The following is a 25,329-nucleotide window of genomic DNA, read 5'->3' on the forward strand; positions in this document are numbered from 1 at the left end:
ATCCTGGCCTCTGACAAGAGGGAGGAGAGGGAGATGATTCCCCTGAAACCCATTCAGGCAGAATCCAGTCTGGCACTACCAAGTGGCAGCAGGGAGAAGCAGGAAAAGCAGGCAGATTTGATTGTAGCACCAAATTGCAGAATGGCAAAGTCCTGGAGCTGAATACACAGAACTCCCCCAGTACCACCCGACTGATCTCCTCCTTCCCTGAATGCCAGGGAAGAAGGACCTACCCCCAGCCAAGTCTCACGTCATCACCAGCACCTTTCATGGCATTATGAAGCAATTCCCAAAAGAAGGCCTGATCAGGAGAGTCCAACCTGCAGCCAAAACTCTCCAATGTCAAAGCAACTCCATTGGAATGCCAGTCATTGGCCACTTCCCTTTGTGTTGTAATCACTGACTATTCACCCCGAAAGGCTGCTGTCTCCCTTCCAGCATCTCCCTGACAACAGTGGGGAGAAATTCACTGAGAAATCTAACCCACAGGAGTAGTAGTAGTAGTCTGATCAGGGACCCCCAAAATCTGTCTCAGTGATTTCCATGCATGTTGCTCTCCTGACTGAGGAGCTCAGCCTCAAAAGCTCCTTATTCCTCAAGGGTAGGGGGGACTGAGGTGCAGCCTCAGTGTTTTCTAGGATCTGAAGGGCTGACAACTAGCGATAACCCCATGGAGAAACTGCAACACTGATGATTCTGAGAGAGGAGATAATGGCAGAAGAGAAGGTAAGGATTTTCTGGAGATGTGGAACAAGGGCAGAGTACTGTATGAGCAAAATGAAAGCAATCTGTCATGAAAATTGTGCTAGCAAACTTGCAGGCATGAGAGAGGTTTGACAGTAAGAGCATATTGGAGCTCTGAAGTAAGGTGGGCAATAGCATTGTGTTAGACGTTGGTGCAGTCATTCAGAAGACTGCTTCTGATTCTGAAACCTCTTTCAGAAGGTATTCAGCTGGTAACTGACTCCTTGATTCAGTCATGTCTTAAGGAGAAAGACCAAAAAGTAGCTAAAACGCAGTGTCTGATCCTCTTCTATCCTCAGTTTTTGTTTTTCCACAGAAAAAAAGATACAGAGTCTAGGAAGGGACGAAATCCACATGTGCCAAATAATCTTTCTTTTTGTCTCTTCAAGAAAAAAGGAAAAACATTGTTGAAAATAGCTGGCTGAGAGAATATATTTTCACAGGATGAACAATTCCACTTAACAGTCACAGGGTTTATGTCTCTACTAGCCCTGGTTGCAGTAAACAAATTATTCATCTGTTAAAAGCAGTCCCATCTTAAGTTAGTTGGGGAAGGAGCTAGAAAATAGGAGTAGAGCCAAGAAATGGCTGTGAAATTTTTATTTATGGCTTTCTGCCCTTCCAGAACTCTCTCACAACCCTGATTTCCTCAGGGAAGTGTTTTAGCAGAAGGGATGCCCGCAGAGCCTGGGATATGAACTGTGTGGACTGTAGCCAGGACTCCCTCCATGTGACTTCCTGAGCCTTGCCTTGTTTTATCTCTCCCACTGTCCCTGCCCCTGGGATGGCCTCAGGGTGCTGTTGATAGATTTACAGATCCAACTAGTTTGCACACTCATGGCATTGTTCTCCTGAACAGCAAGTTGTTAGTAACATCATGAGTTATCTCCTCCATCACTGAGAAGAACACACTAAAAAAGAATCTGGCAAGCATTTGGAATAGCTCAAATTATTTCAAAGATTTTCGAAAGCATTCGTAGGGAATCTGGTCCCATGATATTCCCATATCCCATCACCTTTAACTGATCATTCCCATGGTGGGTATCTGCTGCTTAATTTGCAGATGTCTAGTGCTGAGTTATGGAAGTTGCAGGAGACATTTACACTATTAAACATTGGGAGAACATTAGGCATTTAGCCTCTGTGTAGTACAAAACAGCTTGTTTTTTCATTGAGATTTTAAATTTCAACTGGTACTTCTAAACATCTGTGTGTCAGTCCAATTTAACTGATAATTCCATTGCATACTTTTAAAGAAGCATCCATATAATAAATTTAATTTATTACTAGCCTTAATTGTTGGCAGAGACAATATAATTCTGTTACTATGCTTCACAGAAACACTGCAAATATAACACATACATAAATTACTTCTTCCTGATGTAAAAGTCCCTTCCCAGTTAAGCACACCTGTGCTGTGAGAATGCAGAATGGCACGTATTTTCATAGGAGCAAATAGCAGAACTGCATAGTCTACTGAAAGACATACTGGCAATTAGTCTGCTGAAGGGTCAAAATTAGCAAGGTAATACTAATTCTCTTAAAAATCTTAGAAAATTTCAATGCTTAGAAACAAAGAAAAGGGCTTTCAATTAAATTTACTTCCCAGTCTACAACTATTTGTTCTTTCATTTAATTTGAGCTAGGAATAGAGAAAAAAAATGCTCTATCACTGTGTCACCTGCATAGGCTATTCTCTTTGTTGATCCCTCCCTCAGGAAGACACAAAAGAGAACACTACTCTCATCACCTCCATCGGCCATAGAAGAACTCAGCTGTGTAAGCCAAAATTAGGCATATCAAAGCACCTTTGATCACTTCATTGTCTGCCAAGTTCTCTCCAAAGCAAGCACTGTCTTCTGTAATGGATTGTATTACTTTGAAATGTCATATTTAATGTGTGTTCATTCCTTCAGATCCCTGATACTGTCTGAGGTGCTGACTATGCAGCACCACACAGAGAGCCTTGCAGGTGGGTCTATTAATTTCAGTGTGTTCCTGCTTCTCAACAGCATGTGGTTTAATTGAAGAATTGGTGAAGCAAGGGCATCACAAGAATTTATCTCCATTTTTCTGTGTGTGCACAACCACAAAGTCATCCTGCAGTGTAGGTTTGAATGAGTTATGGGACCATAAAAAAGTACTTCAATTCACGAAGCTATCAACTCTTTGTCATGAAACAAAAACACCTGCCAGAAGAGTTTTATTCTTACTTGGTAATCACAGCACAACTAGGCACGGGACAAAGCCATCATTTAAAGGGATATTATTATGCAGCAGATATTCTCTGAGGAAACATAGTCTAAATTTAGTTACTAATTAGAAAAACACATTTTACAGATGTCATTAATTAGCCAACAATCTGAGTACTGTCTCTTTCAAAAAGGAAATGTAATATTCATTAGTAAAGTACCCACTGCAGGATTTGACTTCTCTTGTCAAGAGATCCAGCAATAGGTCGTTACTCGTGTTACTTCTTGTTTTCCACTGATAAAATTAATTCTAAGCTACATGTACCTAAAACTGAAATTATGCCCTTGAGAAGAAACTGCAGAAATACACAGCAACCCAGCATTCTTACATCGTTTTCCAGAGTTTTATGAAATTCCTCTTCTGCCTTTCAGGCTGTTTGGACACAATCAGATGATACTTTTGTTTAATAACATGTGATTCAGAAACTTCAATTTTATACAAAAGAGCTAAAATGCTGAGGAATTCCTGCAGTTCCAGGAGTCAGGTCCCTAAAAAAACATCTGTGGCATTAGTAAAATACTAAAGCTGACACCTAGGAATGATCAAGTAAGTTGGAATAAAACTGCAATATGGGACACATGATGAAAGTTGCCAGTGGTGGGAACACAGCTTCCTCTGTCACATGAAAAATCTTGAACTTTCAAAGAAAATAGTGTCTCAAATATTTCAACCAAGAGGAAAAACTGTTGTTAAATGTTACAGTGATGATTTATATGAGCTGTGGTTCAGTGGCCATATGCACTCCATTTTTTTATTCTTTGCACTGGGTCATATTTCTCATAATGTCTCATTTTGTGGAGGAAAATGGCTCAAGAAACTTGTGAAAAATTCTTTGGCCAGAGGCACATTTCAGGAAATGTAAAATGTACCTGGGTAGCCTGGAAATGGAAAACTATAAGGACATGGGGCATCTGTTCTGCAGCATAACTGAGACACACTGCTTATACATACCCTGAAGCACTGGGTACTTGGCCAACTCCTCATTCCAAGCTTTCATTCTTAGGGTCTCACTTTTCCAAAGGAAAAATATACTATGTGTGGGAAAGCCTATCCCTTCAGGAAATCAAAGATATTAGTCTAATACTGAGTTTTGACAGAATTATTTTAGCTAGCCCTGGAAAATCTGAACACTACCTATCAACAAAATCCATGTTTTCTTCATTGGTTTTTGTTTGTTTCTCTTGTGCTTTTTGTTTTTTTTTGTTTTGTTTTGGTTGGTTGGTTGGTTTTTGGGTTGGGGTTTTTTTTTGTTTGTTTGTTTTGTTTTGTTTTGTTTGGTTTTGTTTTAGTTTTGGGTTGGGTTTTGGTTTTGGTTTTTCTTTCCAGTATTAGACAAATTTCAAGCAATTCTCAAGTATATTGCTGAAAATATTTTAAATGGAAGTCTCCAAAACAAGGGCATGGCAAACACTAAACAAAGCTTTAGGGAGTCATAGCAATGAGAAATATTTGTAGACCAACTCAAGCATATTTCTTAGTGAAATGAAAATACAAGGTTTTAGTTTCAATTGATTCTTAAAAATCTCAGACTTTGACTGGCATTGGTTTCCTAAGACACTTAGACTGAGTTGGTTGTGGAAATTTCTGCTGTATTTTATGGAGACAGAAAAGTACCTCCAGAAGGAGAGTCATCTCTTTATCTCTTCCATCTGCCTGGGTCAAAACCCCAGTTTTAAGAGTCATTCATGGCCTTTCACTATGGAGGGAACTGGGAAACCGTGAACATTTTTCCTCACTGTTTGTTAAGGAAACCCTTCTGGATTTCCTACACTCAAAAAATAATTCAATGCTAATGTTTTGCTCATAGAAAATTATGCATTTCTCTGTTGTCTGATAATCACTGTTCTCTCCTGGGATATTCTGTACAAATAATTTCTGAGCAAGTTATCAGTCACAGCCATGTCTATTTATTCAAATTATCTTTCGTGGGTATCCAACCTACATTTTTGCCTCATCTATATACACACAGCTATAATTTAAGTAAATAGTGAAACGTGTACATGCATTTCCTACCTTAGGAGATACCTATAAAAAGAGCTTTCCCTGTCTGACTTAATTTTTGATTTCTAAAGTTAAAATTAAACTGGTGCAAGTCTTCCTATTTGTTAGTCTTGAGATCCTTTAAAGTGGGTTTGCTGGAGGGAATTAAACTTAAGTCATGTAGCTTCACCATAGTGACTCACTGGATCCTTCAGTACTCTTTTTGTACCCTGACTTAGAAAAACACCTCAGCAAGTATCATGTGTTTGCAAAATGCATTTTCTTTCAGCATTTTCTTACATAGACTGTCACCTCAGTGAATATTCTGGTTTCTAAAGCCATTTATTAGTACACACTGTGAAAGAAAATCCAAACTCAATTAAAAAGGATTAGCCCTCTCTGTCCCATGAGGTGGCCTTTCTGCTTGCATCTCCCTTGCAGCTTTCAGTTTCTGAGATTCATGGCTGTTACCCTGGGAGCCAAAGTCGTATATATGTTGTGTTCAATAAACTCAGTGAGAGAACAGAGAATGGATTGCCTGTTAACATAAGCATAGCTGTGTGTGGCAAGTGGCATATAGTTGTTTGTATACAAATTCAGGCTATTGTGCAGCAGATGAAATAAAACTTAAAATCGAAAGAAAATGAAAAAAGTTGCTTTTGCCACTTCCTTTTAACTAAAAGTATTTATTCAGATGCAATACTTTGGAATCAGACAAGAAGATGAGAAGAAATAATTTGCACGCTTTTCCAGAGTACAATTTAATGATGCTTCAGGTCCTTGTATTACTTCAACAGGCATGGAAGGCACTGAAGAATTTCTGTTCTACCTGACTAAGTAATCATCTCCCACATTCCCACCTTTTCTTTCCTTTCTTTCTTTCTCTTTCTTTCCTTCTTTCTTTCTTTCTTTCTTTCTCTCTCTCTTTCTCTCTTTCTCTCTCATGACTTGCAAGTTTTTTAGATGAGAATGTTATAAATAGTTTTTTCTCAGAAATCGTTGCCAGCAGATAATATTAGCTTTCTAGTTGGAATGCAGGAAAAATGCAATGAAAACGCCTCCAATCCCAAGAGAAAAAAATGTTTCTTGCAATTCTTATTTATCAAAATAAGCACTTATTTATCAAAACAAGATAGAAGTATTCATTCATCAGAAAAAGATGTCTAAAATGCTTATAGTTAAATAGTTAAATAAAATCACAAGAGTACTGGAAGCAGTACAAGTTTTTTCCTACATTATTATATCAGACAAGTAGCTGTCCTAGTTCAGAGTGAGCTTGGATTGCTGATATCACTGTGGCACCAGCCCACACCTTATGCCCTGTGTTTGGGGGCAGCAGCCAAATGCTGTCAGTGGCAGCAGGGAGAATAATCACCAGAAGAGGTATCCAAGAAGATTAGAAGTTCTTGAGGAAAGTTGGTGGAAAATGTTTCTACATTTAGTTTGCAAATTAAAATAAAAAGTTAAAACAATCTTCCAGTTGTCTGGATCTTCAGTTCTGCCTTCCTTGGCAGAGCAGTGAGGGGCTTTGATACTGAGCCTAGCAACAGCCTGGTGGGATCCAGAGTCTCCTCAATCAGATGTATTGGGTCTTCACAGGGATCTCCAGAGTTAGTAATGTCTTCTTCCTTATGGAGCTATGGAGAGGCTCCACTTTTTCCTTTTTCCTCATATCTCTCTCTCTCTCTGTCCTTTCAGCTTTGCTATACTTTTTTTTTTTTTTTTTCTTCTGTTAGAATGGCTGTTACTATCTTCTGACCCTGTACTAAGTTCTTTCAACTTGACAGTGGTCAGAAAAGTCTTTGGGGGATGTTTGCTGGTCTTTTCCCTCAAATTAATTTTTTACTATATCAGTGTGCTGAGCTCATTCAGCATTAACTCAGAGGAGCACTAGGGCAAATACAAGGAAAGGAGCAGGTTAAGCAGTCATGGTGAGGGCAAAAAGAAAGGAGAGAAGAGATGAATGGACTGGAATTCTTTCAGGGTCAAGCAGCCATCAGGTCAACTCAGCTCAGCTGTATAAACAGCCTAACTCCATTATTTATTAATGGAGTGAAAGCTACCTTATCAGCAGCACTATTTCAATCCAAATTGCAAACTTTGTTAGGTTCAGTGGAGTGATTCTCATGTTCAAGAGCTACAACTGATCAACCAGGAGTTTATTTTTGCTTCCTATTGATATTTCCCATCAATATGCTGATGGTGGGACCAGGCATTTTGGTGAGGCATGCTGGATACTGCAACACTTTATGAGAAAAACCATTCCAAAAGAAGGCTCAGTCTGTGCAGTTAGGATGTTGCACCTGAACTCTTCCTCTATTTTGTATCCTATTTCTTCGAATAGAGAATCTTTCATGTGCCTTTTGAAGCCATGTTAAAAATCCAGGCTGGTTTGAGATAGTAGAGAGGGACTGGTCGTTCCTGGGATCCTTCCAATATAAACTGAACAACTGACTGGGTGTCATGGATTGCAGTGTAACACAGCACAACTCTCTGCTCTGAAGTGAGCCAGTTCTGACAGGCCTGTCTGGAGGTGTATTCAGAAAGAATATGCAGAAGGCAAGCAATTGTAAAAGATGGAAAGCTAAGGAGGAAAGCTAAACAGAAGACACTGAACAAGATCCATCTGCTCCAGAAGGAATCTTTGTTCCACTGTGAGAAGAGGAAATGGGTTGAACAATTAGGCAGAGATACAGTTCAGTCTAAATTTATTTCCAGAGATTACATAGGTGTGTCTTCTGCAGCTTGTATTCCCAGTGATTTCCCTGAAGCATCTGAGCAGTGGTTATGATGTTATTCATGTCTTTATGTTCTGTATAAACTATTTAAGAGATATGGGGAAGTAATCTTTTGTACATGGCCTCTAAGGTTCCAGACAAGTTACAACTGACTGTTTTTTCTTTGTTTAAGCCTGTCCATTAGAGAAAGAAGAACAAGAGGAGAAACCTTTCCATTAAGTCATGTATATTTGTTCAAAAAAACTTGCACCAAAGTTTCAGAAAACACACTCAAGGCAGATACTTACAGTGTCCTTTGGTCTATAGGGGAGCAGGAAACACCATACTTTGTTTTTCAACGAACAAAGGTGTGCATCAGTTCAAATGTCATCCTGAGTGTAATGGGATACATTACATTACTGATAGTGGCTGGACAACATGAAAGGAAACTGTGAAGCAGCTCAGAAGCAGCAGATGCCTCGAGAATACAGAGTGGCTATGGTGGTGAGTGCATTAAAAAATCTGAAGGAATAGAGGAGAGAATGAGTTTTAACTTGAGCTTAATGCAGACTACAGGAAAATGGAGAAGCAGATCAACAGTCGCAGCTGACTTGATCTAGTGTAAGCAGCAGTCCTGCTGTAAACAGGGCTTTGAACTAAGAGGCTTCCAGATGTCCCTTTTAATCAGCATTTCTGAAAACTTTTGAATTCTTGCAGTGCAGGCGAGGACATGCTGCCATTGTCTGATTTTTCTGCATTCAAAATTAATACTACATTGCATATGTTTTCAAAGACATCTCCTGATGGCCTTGATGTGGGAATCCTTCTCCTCATCTGGAAGGGCAGCCCACAGAGGAGCAGGTGGGATGAGGCACATGAGGGTGGTAGGGATGTGAAACAGGGGCAGGCTGTAGGGATGACTGTTGGTCATTTTTATAATGGGATATGGAATTGTTCATTTCTTGGAAAATGGGTAGAGAACACTGGTAATCATTACAGGATAATAATGGACCATATGGTGCACTGCAGGTGTGCCTGCCAGGCCAGTCATAAAAGAAAAGGTTCCCAGGTCAGGTACTAATGCTGATAGGGGTTAGTGTAAGCTGCCAATATGCTACAAGAACTTAGAGAGGCTGAAGCCTGGGCAGCTGAAGCTCAGCTCTAGCCTTTATATTTTCCAGATGAAGGATGGTACACATCCACAGGTCACTTGAAGACAATAGGTATCTGTTAAGCCACAGGGACATAGTCTTCCTGAATTCCAGAATAGCCATAGCTGTGTTTTTCTGTTTTTCTGCTGGCCCAGGACAGGAGTCATGGACCTCACTCAAATCCTATCTGTTCAGTAGAGCTCTGTGTCCCTCCCTAAGGCACAGGGCTTTCACCTCCTGCTCCTGAGAGCAGCTGAGAAGCACCCTGAATCCCCTTTCTTGTTCTCAAGAGCAGGAAAATTTGACAGAAGTGAAAAAACATCTGGCAGAAAGGAATGAGCAACAAGTGAAGCCTGCCCAGGCCTGGTTCTCTTTGTGCATGCAGCTGTGAACAATTTCCATCACACCCACATGCCAGAGCACACACATAATCATGCCTTGTAGGCACAGCCCACAGCAGCCACAGGGTGCTTTCAGCTTCTGTGGCAAAAACCATCCCAGTGACTATCAAATCCACTAGACCTGCCATGGAGGGCACTCAGTCTCCTCTCAGCACACTCACTGATAACCCAAATCAATCATACATGCATGATTCTGGTATCGCAGCATTTCAGGCAGCAAAGAAGGCAAAGGATAATGAATGGAAAAATGCAAATACTGTATCTCCTACAGAAATCTGTGTTTTATGCACAGATTTTATACTGCCCCTCAGCCTAGGACCTGGAGGCTATACCAAAACTAGGAGCTGCAGTGACCTAACTGCTTACCTGTGTCTGTAAGTAATTCAGATGAATTTTCCAGAGCAGCCTCTCTTGCTATATAAGCTATGAATATAAATAGACATCATAGTTGAAGGCTTCATTTCTAGAACAGTGGAAGAATTTCCTGACTCCCTGATTTTATTTATCTAAATCACATTCCAGTACAGTGTTGGAGCAAGAACTGGGAATGTGCTGTCTCCCCAAACCTGTTCTCTGTGCAAAGGAAACCAGGTCCAAAGAGACCTCAGGACAGCATGACCCTGGGGTATGACACAACATATTCACTAGGTAGCCTCTGCACAGCCTGGTAAGTATGCAATTTGTTACAGACACTTAATTTAGACATTAAAACTCCTTTTCAAATTGACTGAAAGGGCCATCATAGCCTGGCAACAAGCTCTCCAAGCTGCTAATTGCTCTGTCACAGTTACTTTCAGAAGCCACCAAAATAAGCATTTAAAGATGGTGTCCTGAAAATAACTCTGGACATCTATTTTGTCCCAAATGCAGACCTCATCTTCCACAGTTTCAAATATATGTCTCACATTTTTAAAGAGAAGTGGTTTTGCACATTTTTATGCAAACATTTTGGTGGCTTAGGTAGGAGCTAGAGTGCTTTTCAGGAGATGGTAGACCTAGGTTCAATTTTTGTTTGGGCATTCTGTCCTAGAGCCAGTATAGTTATTCTACCAGGTTTCTAACTTAGCTTAGTGCCAGCATTCCCTAAAGATCTTGGGACTGAGTAATTGTGACAAGAAATATTGTAGTATATTAGTGAATCACTAAGCCAGGTTAAGAGAGAAGGGGTGCACGAATCACCCTGTGGTTTGGGTGCTTGGGTGAAAAGGAGGGTTTCTGCTTTATATTCCTTGCCTTTATTCTAGAAACTTGTCTAATATAAAATAAATTTGCATATCTGAGTTAGGGCTTCTGTGGACCATATTACAGAAAAGAAAGCTGTCAAAAGATAACTTGAGGTTCCCCTAGACCTCTGACTCAGAAATAGGTGAGAACAGACCAGATGAAACATAGAGAGCATGCTCCAAGACTGTGTTGTGCTGGAAAACTGTACACACATCTACTGCTGTCCCAGAAACAGGTGTATGTCCAGTAAAAAGATTCTTTAACTAAGCTTGTATTCCTGACTTATTGGCAGGATGGCCCTCAGAAGAACTAATCAAGAAATCAATGTGCGGTGGTGAGGTGAAATTCTGATAAAAAGTACAATGTTGCAGAGATTTTGTAGTGTTGAGGCACCATTTAGGAAATGGTTAGGATAGAGAGAGTGAGATGTTCTGGGACTGGCCTGTGGCAAGGTTACGTGGATGCCAGACAAAATGCTTATGGTCTACAATAGCACTGCTTCATCTAGATCTTGCCTAGGCAACAACTGTGCCCCTCAATTTCAGACTGGTATCTTCCAACAGGAAAACTGGGCCAGCTTGGAACAATCACCAGCAGTGTTAGTTTACTAGTGCAGGCAGCTGGCAGTTTTGAGAATCACCCACACTCCTGCCTAGCAAGTCCAGCTGATGGATTAGAGGCTGCCAAGGCAGGGCACCTTCCCACCTCCATGTACGAGCCCTCTCAGCAGAACTGGGGCACAGTGGCCAACCTGTGTGGGCAGTGCCACGAGCATCATGCAGCATTCCAGCACTCCTGGCAGGCAGGAGGCCCCTGGGCTGTGCTTTCACCTGGGTTTGAACAAGATGCCTGGAATGCCAGGGTCTGAAAGCAGCTTGCTTTCAGAGCTCAAAAGAAAAAGATCAAGCAGAGGACCTCAGAGGCATTCAATGATTAGCTTGTGTTGGCACTGCCAACCATGGCAGCAGACTGGGTTTCCAGTGTTAATGCCAATGTTTAATGACAATGTTGCAGCCTTGAGCTGAAATAAATGGAGTTGATGTAGTTGAACAAGATGAAGATAAAATAAAAGCATGAGGCTTGACAGCTCCCATTCTAGCCAGCACTGGCATAAAATTCTCCTCCATCCTGTCCAGCACTCCAGCTCTTTTTGAAAAATCTATGAGGTAGCCATGCTGTGTTCAGTACATCAACAGTGACTGAAAATGTAATCACTGGAAGTGATACACAGCTCAATAGGCTGCAAAGAAGTTGTTCTATGATTTTTTAAAAGGCTGCATATTTTCTAATTTAGTGTTCCCTTTATAAAAACCTGACTTCCTCCTCACACTGAGAAGTTACTCAGACTTATTGAATTCTTTGGAGGAAATATTTCCATCTAAATCTGTCTACAGCCATCAGATAAATTCTGAATATACACAAGGGAAGATTTTGTTCTTTGATCAACTTAAAATTTGACTGTGTTGACAGCAAGTTATGTCTGATCTCATTTACATCAGTGCATAACTGAGTTTGCTTCAACTAGAGCTGCTCTGGATTCACACCAGTGTATGTCTAAAGAGAGTCTGACCTTGCTTTTCAGGCTTTTGCAGATAGTAGTTCTCAAATAATCTTTCTGCAGGCTACTCAAATTTGTTTCTTCCATGCTGAATGATCACTCACTGCCAGACAACTCAGCCCCTCCCAAGCAAGAAAGGTCAAAATGTTGTCCTATTTCACCTCAGCCATTGCCCAGAATTAAAGCTGAGATATTTTTGCTTTTTCTCGTATCCTCCAGTCTCAAGTTGAAGCATGAATATTTGTTTGGGGACCTCTCATATCCTTGTTTTCCCCCAGCTAGTGAGTCAAAACACCTTCTGACTTCAGAGCTCCTCATCTACTGCTCAGAAGTTCCAGAATTATGTCTGTAAAATTCTATAAATGTAGCCTAATATATAGGAAATTAAAGTATTGCCATTGACATAGGAATATATTTGCACTTATAAAACACATCAAGAGAAGTTACTGAAATGCCATCTCATATCTCCTTTCCAACAAGAGGGAGAAAAAGGATCTCACATTTTTCCTGCAAAACAAGCAGATATTTAGGTAAACATGTAGGAAGTGTAATTTTGAGACATTGCAGTGAAAAAAGGCAACACCTATTCTTGTAGTTGCTTGTATCTATACAGGATTAGGAAAAAGAAATGACAAACAAACAAAACATAAATCCAGTAAAAAATGCCTAACCTGATATGTTTGGCTTTTATATAGGTGATTCTATGGCACTGACAGGACTGGGGACACTTCTTTTTTTCGTGTTCCTGCAAGGTTTTAATTGTCAGCAATACTTATCCTAGGTTGTGCCCCATCAGGATAAAGACATGTTGTGGTGGAAGGCAAGACCATGGCTGTTCTCTTGCTGCTTCTCAATGATGTCAAATTAGATACTGTTCTGGACAACAGCTTCCAAATATCTTTGAGTGTGAAGTCATGTTGATCTCTGCATTGGGGCTGTGACCTGTTGTATCACCCTGAAATTGCCTAGGGACCAAACTTCTCCTGCTAAAGCTGTCAGTTCCTTTCACTGAGCATCCAACTGCCTGGTCCTTCCTGACCTGTCTGTGGATCTGTCTCACACAGGTCAGTCTGGAGTGGATACAAGGAATAAATCACTGAATCCTTAATTTCACTACTGCTTTCCTAAAGAGAAGAAGGATTTTCTCTAACCACCCTGTTTTAGCAATTGTTTTTGGTGACATATGTTCTTATACCCTGTCCCCTGTTTATTTCAGAGCCAGTAGTGCAACCCTTTTGGTGCAGCCAGCCCACATCCTTGCCAGCCTGTTGCCATTGCAGGTGAGCTCCCTGGTGCTCTGGGGAGATTTTGGGGGGTGTGGAGACTGATTTTGTGGTGTGCTCTGCTTCCACATGCCTGCTGAGTATAACATGCAAGCTGCTAAATGCCATTAACAGACCATCCCTAAATGCTTTTTATAAAGTTGAATGCTTTTTCTAAAGTTGTGGCCAGAGCTTACAGAGGCTTCCCAGAAGTGAACATTCTCACCTGAAGAGGAAGGCAAGAAGAAGGGGAGTAGAGCAAGAAAGTGTGCAGACAAATTGGGATTTCTGCTCCTGCAGCCAGGAAGCTGAGAGGATGGGGTGCAGACCATCACTCCATGGCTTCACCTGAGATTGGTAGCCACCAGCCACACCTTCCCACAGTGACCCTGAGAGAAGAGCAGCAGCTATTCCAGCTCTCCTACTCTCCATCAATCACAAAGCCAGCAGCCATCACAGGTGTTTTACCTCCCTTCATCAGGATGCTGATTTGGGTAGGTACCTGCTTTGTCTGTTCCCAGGGGAGCTCTGGATTGGGTATGAGACTAAATTTGGCCATGTTTTACTGCTGATGTACTTTGATGTACTGGTGACCTGTAAAAATCCCTGCCCGATGCTAGGTGAGTAAATTCTTGTGAAAGGTAAAAAAAGTTGGTATTTCATGGTACCTTTATATATCTAGTGCTGGAATTTATTGGAGATTCATGAAGTAATAAGCCCCCATATATAGTTCTTCCCCTGTACCAAAGCACAGCAGAATGCAGGAGCAAACAGGGCCTCAATTCATAATCTGCCTGCTGAAAATTAGATGATTGTAAAAGGAAATAGGTAAAATAAATTATTCTGCCACACTTCACACTGAAATTTTCATGTTCTTTACGGACAAGCTCAAGCAATTCTGTTTCAAACACCACACCCCAATCTGTGCTATAAATCAGGTGAACTCCCTCAAGTCAGTGAGCCTGTGAAAGAAACACCCCCTCAAATCACAAGCTGCTGTTGCAGAGAGTATGCACCAGACAACACTCCATTTTCACCTACCAAGAGCATCCAGGTCAAGTGTTTTGAGTAGGGGAGGTAATCATGCTGCCCAGTTTTAAGCCCCCAGTTTAGGAGCTTATATAGAAAGATTGCTCTCCCTCAACAGGCAAAGGAGAGAGAGACAGTTTCTTCCAGCCAGCCATCCAGAGTATTTTTCTTCTTCAGGTGCTATAGATCATCTTATGAAAGAGCTCCTTCAGTTCATTGCCTATACAGAACATTTAGGTTGATGCCTAAAACAGACAAAATGAGTCCTAAAATGTTCTTTCTATCCAGGGAGCTGTGGGAGATTAGCCCAATCCAGGCTTCTAAAATAGACTCCTGAATTTGGTGGCTGTGGTTTGGTAGTATGCCTAACCCATCTTTACCTGGATATCCCTGTTCTGAGGATCTTCTGTATTCTACTGACTACATGCAGTAGTAGGGGGGCAACCATAAAGAAACTTGGCAGTGATAGAGTTGACACTGTTTCACTTTCACAATCACCCAAAATAAAATCCTAGAAATTCTTTTAAGGTCCCTCCTGTAAAGAGCACCAAACAGGAACCTCTTTCCCATTCCTCACTGCAGGTATTGTCACAGATATGTGTAGTTACATGGCTGCTTTGTAGTGTTTCTATAATGCTAAAGAATCCACACATTTTCTCTTCACAGCAATCCCTGCCTCAAGGAAAAGGCAGGATATTAATGCTTAATGCAGATGATGAAAAGCTATAAACTGTTGATTTGCTTACAAATAGGGGACATTAAATTTTGTAAATATTTTTGTCTGTTGGTAGCTGTAGTTCTCTGGCTCTTCATTCTCTATATGGGCACAAATGGAGATGAACGAATGGAGATGATCACTGAATCAAATGATAAAACCCAGAGAAGGTCAAAGCAGTAGCATTTATTGCCACCATCTCTCAGAGAATATATGAGGCATTAAAATTCTGATACTGTACCATATTCTAGTCACAAAGATTTTAACGAGCACAAGTAATGATATCAAATGAATCTCGTCTAATGACACGAGCAATAATGAGAACAAGAAAAGGTGCACACCACGACCTCCTTGAGTATGATCCTAAATAGGTGGTTTACAGTCCATCTCAGAAAGTGGAGACTGTGACAATGTGTTAAGGAATGCACAATGCAGCCAAGCTGATTAGTCATTACTTAATGCACAACAACTGCTGTTGGTTGCTGCTACTAGATGTCTGATGAACTGCCATCCCAGGCTACACCTTTTTTCCTCACAACAGTCATGAAATTTCTGTTGGCAAATAGTGAAAGCTGCCACAAATAATACAAGAGAAGCTAAGTGTAAATCTCCACTGTGAATACACAATTACTTCAGGAGAACACAGTAAACAATGCAGCTGACAAGACTCATATCTATCAGCTCTTCTTTAATATCATTATTTGGTATAATATTGGTTGCAACTCACAAACGTGCTTGATCCAAGCACATCATCTGTTTGCAGGCATCAAATCAAAAGTGATATAAATGCTTTTAATTTTATAGGATCTGGAGGAGCAGAGTAATTCTATGCAGCATTGACTGGCAGAAGTTTGGAATTCCTCTTTGCAGGATCCTTTCCCCAGAACTTCGAGCAAACATGACAGACCTTAGTAAAGCAAAGACTGAGCTGCAGATTTAATTGCCTGGCTCTAGCACAGACAGCAATAATTGCAAAAGACTCTAAAAATGTATTAAAGATTCCATCTCCCCACTAAAGGTCAACCAAGTTGCATTTTCATCGTCAGCAATAATCAAAGTGTAGTTTAGTTTACTATATGCCTGCCCTGACTTGGTTGGTATATTATTTGCCTTCCTGAACAAATAACTGCTTGCAGAAACCACCTGAATCCAACTTAGGGTTTGCAAGTCTTAATTTGCTCCTCTTAAAAATCAGACCAAACTGTCACTTGCATCCTTAGATTATTGTATTTTAAATTGCATTGCACTAAAATCTTGCCCTAGCTGGAAAGCTTTCAAATAGTGTTATTTGCTCTTCTGTCTGCTGTGCTGGCACTAGGGCCAGCTGCAGGCAGAAAAGGGCAGTAAGCTGCAGTTTGTACCTACTTGAGGTGCTTTTTTGTGTCATTCAGGTTTCAGAGCAGCACAGCATCCACCACATGGGGCTTCCTTTGGGGACTGTGACCTTTTCAGTGCTTACACTGTGGCAGTGCTGTTGGGTTTTATTTACTATTATCATCCCATATAATCTGCCTTGGCCACCTTCTCTGCTAAACAGGAAATACTCTGACCAAACCTGGCGTGCCAGAAATTTTTTTGTCTAGAGGTTTTCCCAACACAACACTGGATGTTATTGGAGCTGTGTTCACATGGTACTGTGATTTTTCTCTGATATTTAGTATTAATCTCTCTGCCTATAGATTTGCATAATTTAATATAATTTTCTCTCCACCCTGAATAACTCTCAGCTTTATGTTTTTCTACTCAATGTGTTTGTTGTATTAAATTATATATTGCTCCAAGGTGAATCTCCACTTATTTCTAATCATTACAGACTTCTTTAAGTGAAAATCCAGCAGGCAAGCTCATTTATTTCACTTTCCGAGGTCAGTCTCTTATGTTCTCAGTTGTGTCATTAAGACATTCTGCCACACAGAAGCTCTTGAGTTATGACTCTACCTTCAGTAATGGCATCTACTCCATATCCTTGCCTTGTACTTGTAAGAAATTTAAGGCCATGTGTCATGAAGATTCAGCCAGCAAGAACCAACCTGTGAGCTTTGGGGTTTAATGCCTGAGCTCTTATTACTTGCAAAACTCAGGTAAGTTGGTCAAAACTCAGCCCAATTTATCTTTCTTTGGCTGAAAAAATACCAGACGTGTGTGAATCAAGGACAAAAGATGTCATGAAATCCTTTGAAAAATCCAGTGAGGAACCTACTGGGTTATTGTCAGTAAATAATTTTGAAAGGGCTATATGTAATAGCAGCCATTAGAAGCCAAGATTTACCTGCACTTGTGGAGTCTGATGGGCAACACATTTTCTGAAAGGGCAGAACTGGACTACCTCTGTACTAGAGGACAACATTCATTATCTCATATCCACCAGTCAAAAGCTAGTCCTGAAGTGCCAAATGTTACCTTCAGCATTGATTCTTTCAGCCAATGGTGACAGCGGTGTCACTCCTATCCTGCTCCCCAGGAGCTGTTGAAATGCTGTCCAGTGATGCCATAAGCACCTTCTGCTGCCACTCCTTGCCAGCTCATTATTTCCAAGATGGATGTGCTGCTGCAGATGGTGAAGCGAAGGAGCCTTGTCCACAAACACAGATGGCTGTTCTCACTTTTTGCAGAAAAGTGATCACAGACACTATGCTTTACCATTGTATTCAGCATAAGAAGTGGTTTGCTTGCTTGCCCTGTGGACTTCAGTGCCACCTCTGGCACAGCCAAATCCTCAGAAAAGCTGTGACTGGAAATGCACAGAATTGTCTGTTGAAGTTGCCTGTATGTTGTTTGCATGATGCATGGCAGGACTGTGATCACCATTTTGGTAGCAGGACAATGATGAGTCTTGGCCAAATAAAAGCTGTGTGCATTTGCAGGACCTTATTGCATGGCTGTACTTATGCTTATCTCCTAACCACAGCCTGTTCTGATGCCAGTGGGAGTTTGTTGCCTAAACTACTGGTTCTCAAACAATTTCAGCCTTCTTTTTCCCAGACCACCCATGAAGCCAGAGGGAGTTCATAAGTTTAAAACATTTTTGTGGAACACCAGTTTCACAGACCAGCTGATAACCCCTCAGCAGTCCACAGGTTGGGAGCCTCTTGTCAAAGCTGTACTGAGAATATGATCTGTAGTGACGTGACAGTATAGGAGGAACAGAGAAAGGAGAAGGTGCTCAGCCCACACCTCTGAATAATTGGTGCTGCACACACCTATACTTCTTTTCTTAACCACCACAGACTCACAGATATTGGTAGGACTGTGCTGCAAATGGGCCTTCACTGACCCTTTGAAGCAATTTGGACAAGGCTCTCTGTTACACACTAAAGATTGACATCTACTTAAAAAATGCTAAAGCTGTGTGGCTATGCCGCCTCTACCAGGGTACAGATAATGATGAGAATAATAGTAACCTTTCAAAGATGAGGAATTGCCACAGGTGAGGTTGGGAGTTTATGGGCAGATGTAGCTAATTTAATAGCATTCAGGCACTGGGCATTAAAAGCTCAGTTCCCTTGAGCTGCTTTATGCTGGACTGCAGGTGTAAAGGAGCAGGAAGCCACTGAATCATCTTCTCTTTGGAGCAGAAGATTCACCTGATATGGGAGACAGAGGTTGTATAATCTCATGAGCAAGGCTGAAGAAATTAGAAATATGTCAGCTATGTCAGTGTATATCAAAGATCCTTCTTCCAATTTATGACAGCCCTGAAGGTGCTTGAGTGTAGGCCAAGGTTCTCCTGTTACTAGCCAGCCAGGGAATTTGAAGGTCACAAGCCCATTGTAGTTGTGCCACTTGTCATTCCATCTTTTTATGCCTTTAATTTGACTATAGCAGAAGGTTTTGACTCAGGTGTATTTTGCTCTTCTAGCCCAGGGAGTACAGATCCATTAAGATTGGACAATATCTGATCAAACTTCTGGGGCAATGAGAACTGCATGTAAAATTTTAAGACTGCACACAACTCTGCCTTGTGCTTTCCTGTGGCTATATTACATACATTTATTGAAATTCAATTTGTGGTTAGGGAACTGGAGGATTTTTAAGGCAGTTTATTGCTGCAGGTAATAGAAAAGACATCAATCTGCTAATACTAAAATCTCTGGACAGTGATACTCTAAGCAGTTGTTACTGGGGGAGTTTTACCAACCATGGGAAATCTCAGACCAATGCCATAAAACGTTTTCTTTTACACATCCTCTGAGTTAAAAAAAAAGAAAAAAAAAAAAAAAAAAGAAAAAAAGGTTAAATGGCTATACCTTTCTTAATTTCATTTTGTCTTTCTCAAGACTTAGGAAAGTCACAAGAGTTATGTGTCAGCATACTTTAATTCAAATAACAGAGGTGAGGGAGACATTTTTCTAGAACTTTTGCTCATAGTGGAAAGTTCTTTAGCAGATATTTTCCTGCAAATAGCCCAGAGCAGTAAATAACAGAATTTCCCTTCTGTAAAAGAGCTGTCTCAGAACACAGGATATCAGGGCTGTCACTGCATGCAGCTGCAGTACTTTGTTAGCAGACAAAGTATTGCTTCCAGAGTAGCCAGCAGTGGTTCTCCTTTACCCATGGGGAGACAGCAGAGGCTCAGTGCTGGTAAATGCTGATGAGACCTCCCACTTCTTTTGTCTCAGTGCATGAGAGGATGCTCCCTGACATGCACTAGGCATGGTGGTGCCTTGCTGGTGCAGGTGCACTGCTGTCTAAGGCTGAAGAAAGAAGTCTCCTCAGTCTTCCATGGCACTTGGAGTGAGGAGCAGCATGGATTTCCATAAACAAATGCAGCATGACTCCATCCTCAGGGAGAAACGAGTGGCAGCTTCATACTCACCACACTTCTTGTATCAACAGGCAGCCAACCACCCTCAGCTCCCTTTTCAGTCCCACTGCACTCACTGATCATGGAGAGGAGACTTCTGGGGGACACACCAGAGCCCATGGCCTGTGAAATATGCACTAAATCCCTCCAGCTGTGCTACTCATGCTCTCACCAAGGGCCCTTTCCTTATTCCTCCCCTCCATCTTCTCTTATGTTCTTTGCCTGCTTGCTGCATCCTGTCCCTAGTCAACTTGTCAGTTCTTTAAGATGAGAATAATCTTTCCTAAATATTGTACTTACTCAGCATGACAGAAGCTTGAGAACCTCTGGGCTCTCCTGTAATGAATGTAATATATAATAATAACAAGATGTCATTGAAAAATGAGCCTGGCACTGTGCAGAATAATTGAGAGTAATGTTAGTTTTTAACAGCAACACTTTTTTTACTCAGTGATATATACAGTTTGTCAGAAACAAGAATTATCAAAATTTTCAGATTTGCAATTTCCCCCTTCATTTATGTTACTGCTTCTTTTCTCCTCCATTTTATTATCTGTTAGATTTTTTTCTTGCTTTCTACTCTAATATGTGAAAGGGGTAAAACTCAAACTCCAAGAAAAAATTGAGAGTTTAGGCTGCATTAAAAAAGAAGAGAAATACTGAAATTCCTCATTTCTAAACATTTATTTTTATGTCATTTTTCAACAAAGGTGCTATAAGTAAAATATTTGCACCAGTTATAACAAAATTTATTGGGCTAAATATATCTCTCTTTTCTCCCTCTCTCTTTTTCTATTTCACTGTATCTTCTTACCTCTCTTGCTTTGACCTGTGCATGCAAGCACTCACTGACACAAATATTTTGACTGGTGTTTTGTCTCTGTACAGCAGAGAGGATAAAGCTGAGCCTGGGTTTTACATCTCTGTGTATTCTCCAAGCTCCTGTCTAGCCTTTTAGACACTCACAGCTACACAAAGGCCAATGGGAATACAAATATTCTGTTTCATTTCTTCGGTATCTCCTCCTCCTCCTCCTCCTCCTCCTCCTCCTCCTCCTCCTCCTCCTTCTCCAACAACAACAACAGCAACAAAAACAACAACAATCTTTTCCCTTTTTCTGCTTTTCCAGCAGAAAAACAAAGTAACAAAATAAGCCATTGTCTTCACCTTTAAACTGGCAAGTTCCAAAGGGAGAGAAAGACAGGGAAAATCCCTACTTACAAAAATAATACTATAAATTATTTTAATTATTACAGTTTGTGATACTGAGCCCGTACCTAAGAGGCCCTCCTGAGAGCTAGGGGCCCCTTTGTGTTCTGGGATGATGCACAAAAGGACTCTGCTCCAAAGAGCTTCTTTTCTTTCTTTTAAGGAATTTCTGGCACTGATTGGATGTTGATGAAAAGTGCTGGCTTGGCAGCCCTGGAGAGGAAAGTCTCCTGTTCATCTGCAGACAGTGCAAGTCTCCCCTTTCCTCTGTCCTGCTGGCCATCAGAGGGGCCCTGAGAGCCAGTCACTTTTCCAGGTTGAGCAGTGTGCAGGTTCTGGCTGATTTGTGCATAATGGTACAAAGTTTTCTCCTCTTGGGGGGAATTAAGGTCACTGGAGCTCATGCCCCAGCCTGAGCTCAAAGCAAATGCAGTGCTGTCAGTAACACAGAAAACAGATGTGTGGATGTGTGGATACACCCCTGTGTGTATGCACAAGGTGGGTTTCCTGGCCCCACTGCTCTGTGGGCTGTTTGCCCATTGCCTCATCTTCTTCATCCTCAGACTTCACCCTCTTCATATGTGCCACCTGTGTCTACAAGCTTGCTACCTTTTCAAAAGGTTTTTAAAGGATTTGAAATGCTGTGTGTCCTCTGCAGTGTATTGGTTTGGTTTGTGTAAGCCCAGTGAGGCCAGTGCACCAAGCCAGTTTACACTGGTGGAGAATTAGCTCTTGATTTCCTTCTCAAGGGGATACAGCTTTGAGCCTTGAGATACCAGGAACCACCTTTCTGCAGGAGGGAGGCAGGAAATGTCACTGAGGCATGGAGAGCAGGCTTCTCCATCACCTTTAGACACCTTGGCAGGAAAGCTGAAGCATTTCCTCCTTCCTTTTCACACCCCTCTCAGGATTCACACTGGTAGCTGGTTTAATGGTGCTGGCTCTGACACAGTGTGGGACATAGAGTGACAATAGCTCTGTCTTGCAGATGGATTGTACCTTAACTTCAGCATCTTACCCTTAAAACTAGGACAAAACATGCATTTGCAAGGAACAAGGAAATATCTAGCAGAATTAAACATAAAATTGTACAAGTAACTTTTCTTTTTCTCAATAGCCATTCTTACTCTTAATCTTTCAGTGCCCAAGATTTCTTTTGTTTACATTCCCCTCCTTTGAGTAAGTCAAACTATTAAGCTTCTGGTTATACTAAATGGTTTTTAAATGGAAAATAGGAGCCCAAATTTAGCAGCCATTCATTAATTTCAAAGAAATACAATGTGGTTTTTAATATATGCTGTACTTACTGTGGTGCACTTTTAGGAATTGAAAGTGTTAAATAAATTAGATGGTCCAGTGAATCTTTTCCAGCCCAGTGTGTTGCTGGGATTTGGACCTGGTCCACTGCATTTCTTTGAAGCTCTTACTGCTTCTAAATTTTGTTTTCTAATAGCCTAGTTAAGACAAAGAACATTTCCTTCAGAGCTTCTAGTCAGCTCTGCATTTCACTTGGCTTCTATTTGATTTTTGGACTGTTTCTAATTGATTTCCATTAATAAGGTAAAAACTCTGGTTGGCTTTTTTTTCCCCCTGGTGCAAAAAGAAACAAGTAATATGAAACATAAAGTTTTTTTGGATTCTATCCAAACAGTTAACTCCTTTCAGTTTATTCCCAGTAGAAGTTCCTTTGGGGATGCTCTATCATTTCATCAGTAGTTTCTCCTCTGCTTCTGTATTTCTTCAATTAAAACTCATTCCACAGTGTGAACTTTTGTTGCCTATTCCTGTTAGAGTTCCACACTCCAGGGGCATAACACGCCAGGGTTATACTATGATCAGAAATTTTGCTGCATTTTGCATTCTGAGCACATTTTCTCATGCATATTTGTATTTATTTGTAACTTAGTCCATGCTAATTTCCAGCTATTTACATAGCCACAGAATCTTAGTTTTATTCTTGTTACCATATAATCTTTTTTTCTTGACTGACTAGAGGAAGAAAATTAGAAAGCAGACATGATCAAAACTGCAAGACTCAATTAGAGGAAATGATGAAACATGATGTAATAAAGAAATGATTGCAAATATCATGTCCTGTTACTTACTATATATATATTTTAAGTTGCTGTGCACTTTCATGCATTAAAGGCTAACTTTGTAAATGTTTCTGACCAAGCACCTCAAGTCAGCACCAGCAATAGAGAGATTTGCTGTAGTATTATTCCTGCTTTCCTCAAGGCCCACTGGAGAAGAACCAGGTTTATAAGGAGAAATATATCTAGATAGAATCAATTTTCCTTTCCATGCATGAAATTCTATCTCTGGCTCTGGTAGTATTAGGTTATACCAGTCCCCTGGATTATTCCCACCTTAACCTCTGAATTATGTGTGGCAGGCCAAGCGTACAGAAGAAAATGGTAATTCCATCAGCAAACAAAATATTTTCTCTTCTGAGTGTGGGCATTTGAATGCATTCTCACTGCAGGGGTGTGCCATATATTTTTTGTTCTGCAGACTGTCCAGTGCAATTCCCCTGCAGTGCTAATACAGGCAGACTCCGTGCCAGAGCTGTGTGGAGTGGCAGAGCCCAGCAGGCAGACAGGGACAGCAGGGCTCCACTGCCCCATCACTGGGAGGTGAATATTGTAATAAATAAGAGGCCTTTTGTTCGCCTGACAGACTTTAGACCTTGGAGGAATATCACCAAGATTTGTGAGGTCAGAATGGGAGTTGTTCTGCTTTGATCCTCTGACAGACAGACCTTGAAAAAGATATCGCTAGAACTTGTTAATTGCTTTGCTCTGCTTGATAGGCCTTAAAGTAAAAAGCCAGAATGTGTTTTGCTTTGCTTGCATAATTACATATTGTTTTAAGTGCCAAGAAAGGAGTCAGTGGCTGAGGAAGACTACTCGCCCTCATCCCCCGACCACCAGAAGGCAGAAAAAGACCCCCTAGCAACTGGAGGAGCATGCGCAGAATTACTAAAGGAGGAGCACGTCACCCAAAAACCTAACAGCTTAAAAGGAACAGACTAAGGGGGGGTGGGCGCAGCAGGTGGTGGAGTGGAGACTCCCCTGCTGTCCAGCGCTGAATTTGCTTTTGCTTTCTGTAACCAATAAATCTTTAAATTGTTATTTGACCTTATATGGCCCATTGCGCTCATTTATAACAAATATGGCTCTGTTTGCAGACATGGGGACAAATCCTCCCCTAGAGCACAGTGCAGTGTCAATCCCCTGGTCTCAGGGTCCTCCTTGAGAAGCCCCAGGTCAGAGGCAGTGACCACCTCTGCTCCAGGCAAACACCATCGCTCCCTTTGCTGACCTTGCCTGTGCTCCTGGAGAAGATCCCTTGGCAGCAGCCCAGCACTGTCAGCAGCTCACTTGTGAGTGCCCTCCGTGCCTTTTCTGGGAGCAGCAGGAGCTGGGACAGGAACAGATTTCACCCGCACGGCGCAGCGTGTCCCACCTGGCAGCTCGCTCTTCCCTGACCTACTTCAACAACACTGGCTAAGCCTGGGTGCTGCAATTCTCTGCTAGCCTAGCTAAAAGCTGGCTTACTAGTGCAGGGAGATGCTGAGAAATAATGTGAGCATCAGGCAACATCTTTCCTGGTTATGTCCTTGAGGACCCTCGTGGGTGGCACAAGACACGCACAGCCGTCACTTGCCCTGACACCCAGGATTTGGTGGAGGATGCCAGGAGCTCTGCCAGCCCTGGTGAGGCTGTAACATGCCTTCTCTCAACACGACTTGGGGCAAAGGCTTTCCCTCTCTCCAGCTTCCTCTGCTGCTTGCCTCCTCACCACCAAAAACCCTCCTGCACAGCCCTTGTGCTCCCTGCTGAAGTCCCTCATTTGGCAAATACTGTGTGTCAGTGGAGGTCCTCACTTCTTCTGTGGTTTATTTTCTAGAGGGTTGTATTGTTTTGTTTTTAACTGGTAATTTCATGTTTATAGTGTTTTTATGGCCTTTGTGATGTATCATTTCACTGTGACCCCACAGCAAGCCTGTGTGTGCTTTTTCCCCACGTGATTAATTATTTTAATAGAGGCAAGAGAAAGAAAATGGGGAGTTTGTGGATAGTGGTTTTCCTTACTTGGTGTAGGGAAGCATTTCATTGTGGGTCGTTAAGATTCACTGTAGCATAACTTAGTAATAATGTGGAAAAAGAAGTTATGTGCCTGTGGGTTGTGTGAACTGAAATTAAAAGCCATGTCCAAACCTCTGAGTCACCTCTGATGCTTCTCAACACAGTTGAGTCCTGGCAGGAAACACTGAATG

The 25,329-nt window shown here is 41.4% G+C and overlaps 1 long non-coding RNA gene across 2 annotated transcripts; it reads left to right on the forward strand.

Moving 5' to 3' along the window:
- Positions 1-436: 436 nt before the first annotated feature.
- Positions 437-23,685, forward strand: LOC130252573 (uncharacterized). Of its 2 annotated transcripts, XR_008840392.1 has the most exons (4): positions 470-726; positions 13,245-13,308; positions 13,471-13,784; positions 23,562-23,685. It is a non-coding gene; the product is annotated as an uncharacterized LOC130252573 (long non-coding RNA). The 2 variants fall into 2 exon arrangements; XR_008840384.1 differs by lacking the exon at positions 23,562-23,685 and having other exon boundaries at positions 437-726; positions 13,471-13,785.
- The last annotated feature ends 1,644 nt before the right edge of the window (positions 23,686-25,329 follow it).

Source organism: Oenanthe melanoleuca, chromosome 1 (assembly GCF_029582105.1).
Source record: "Oenanthe melanoleuca isolate GR-GAL-2019-014 chromosome 1, OMel1.0, whole genome shotgun sequence".
Lineage (NCBI taxonomy): Eukaryota > Metazoa > Chordata > Aves > Passeriformes > Muscicapidae > Oenanthe > Oenanthe melanoleuca.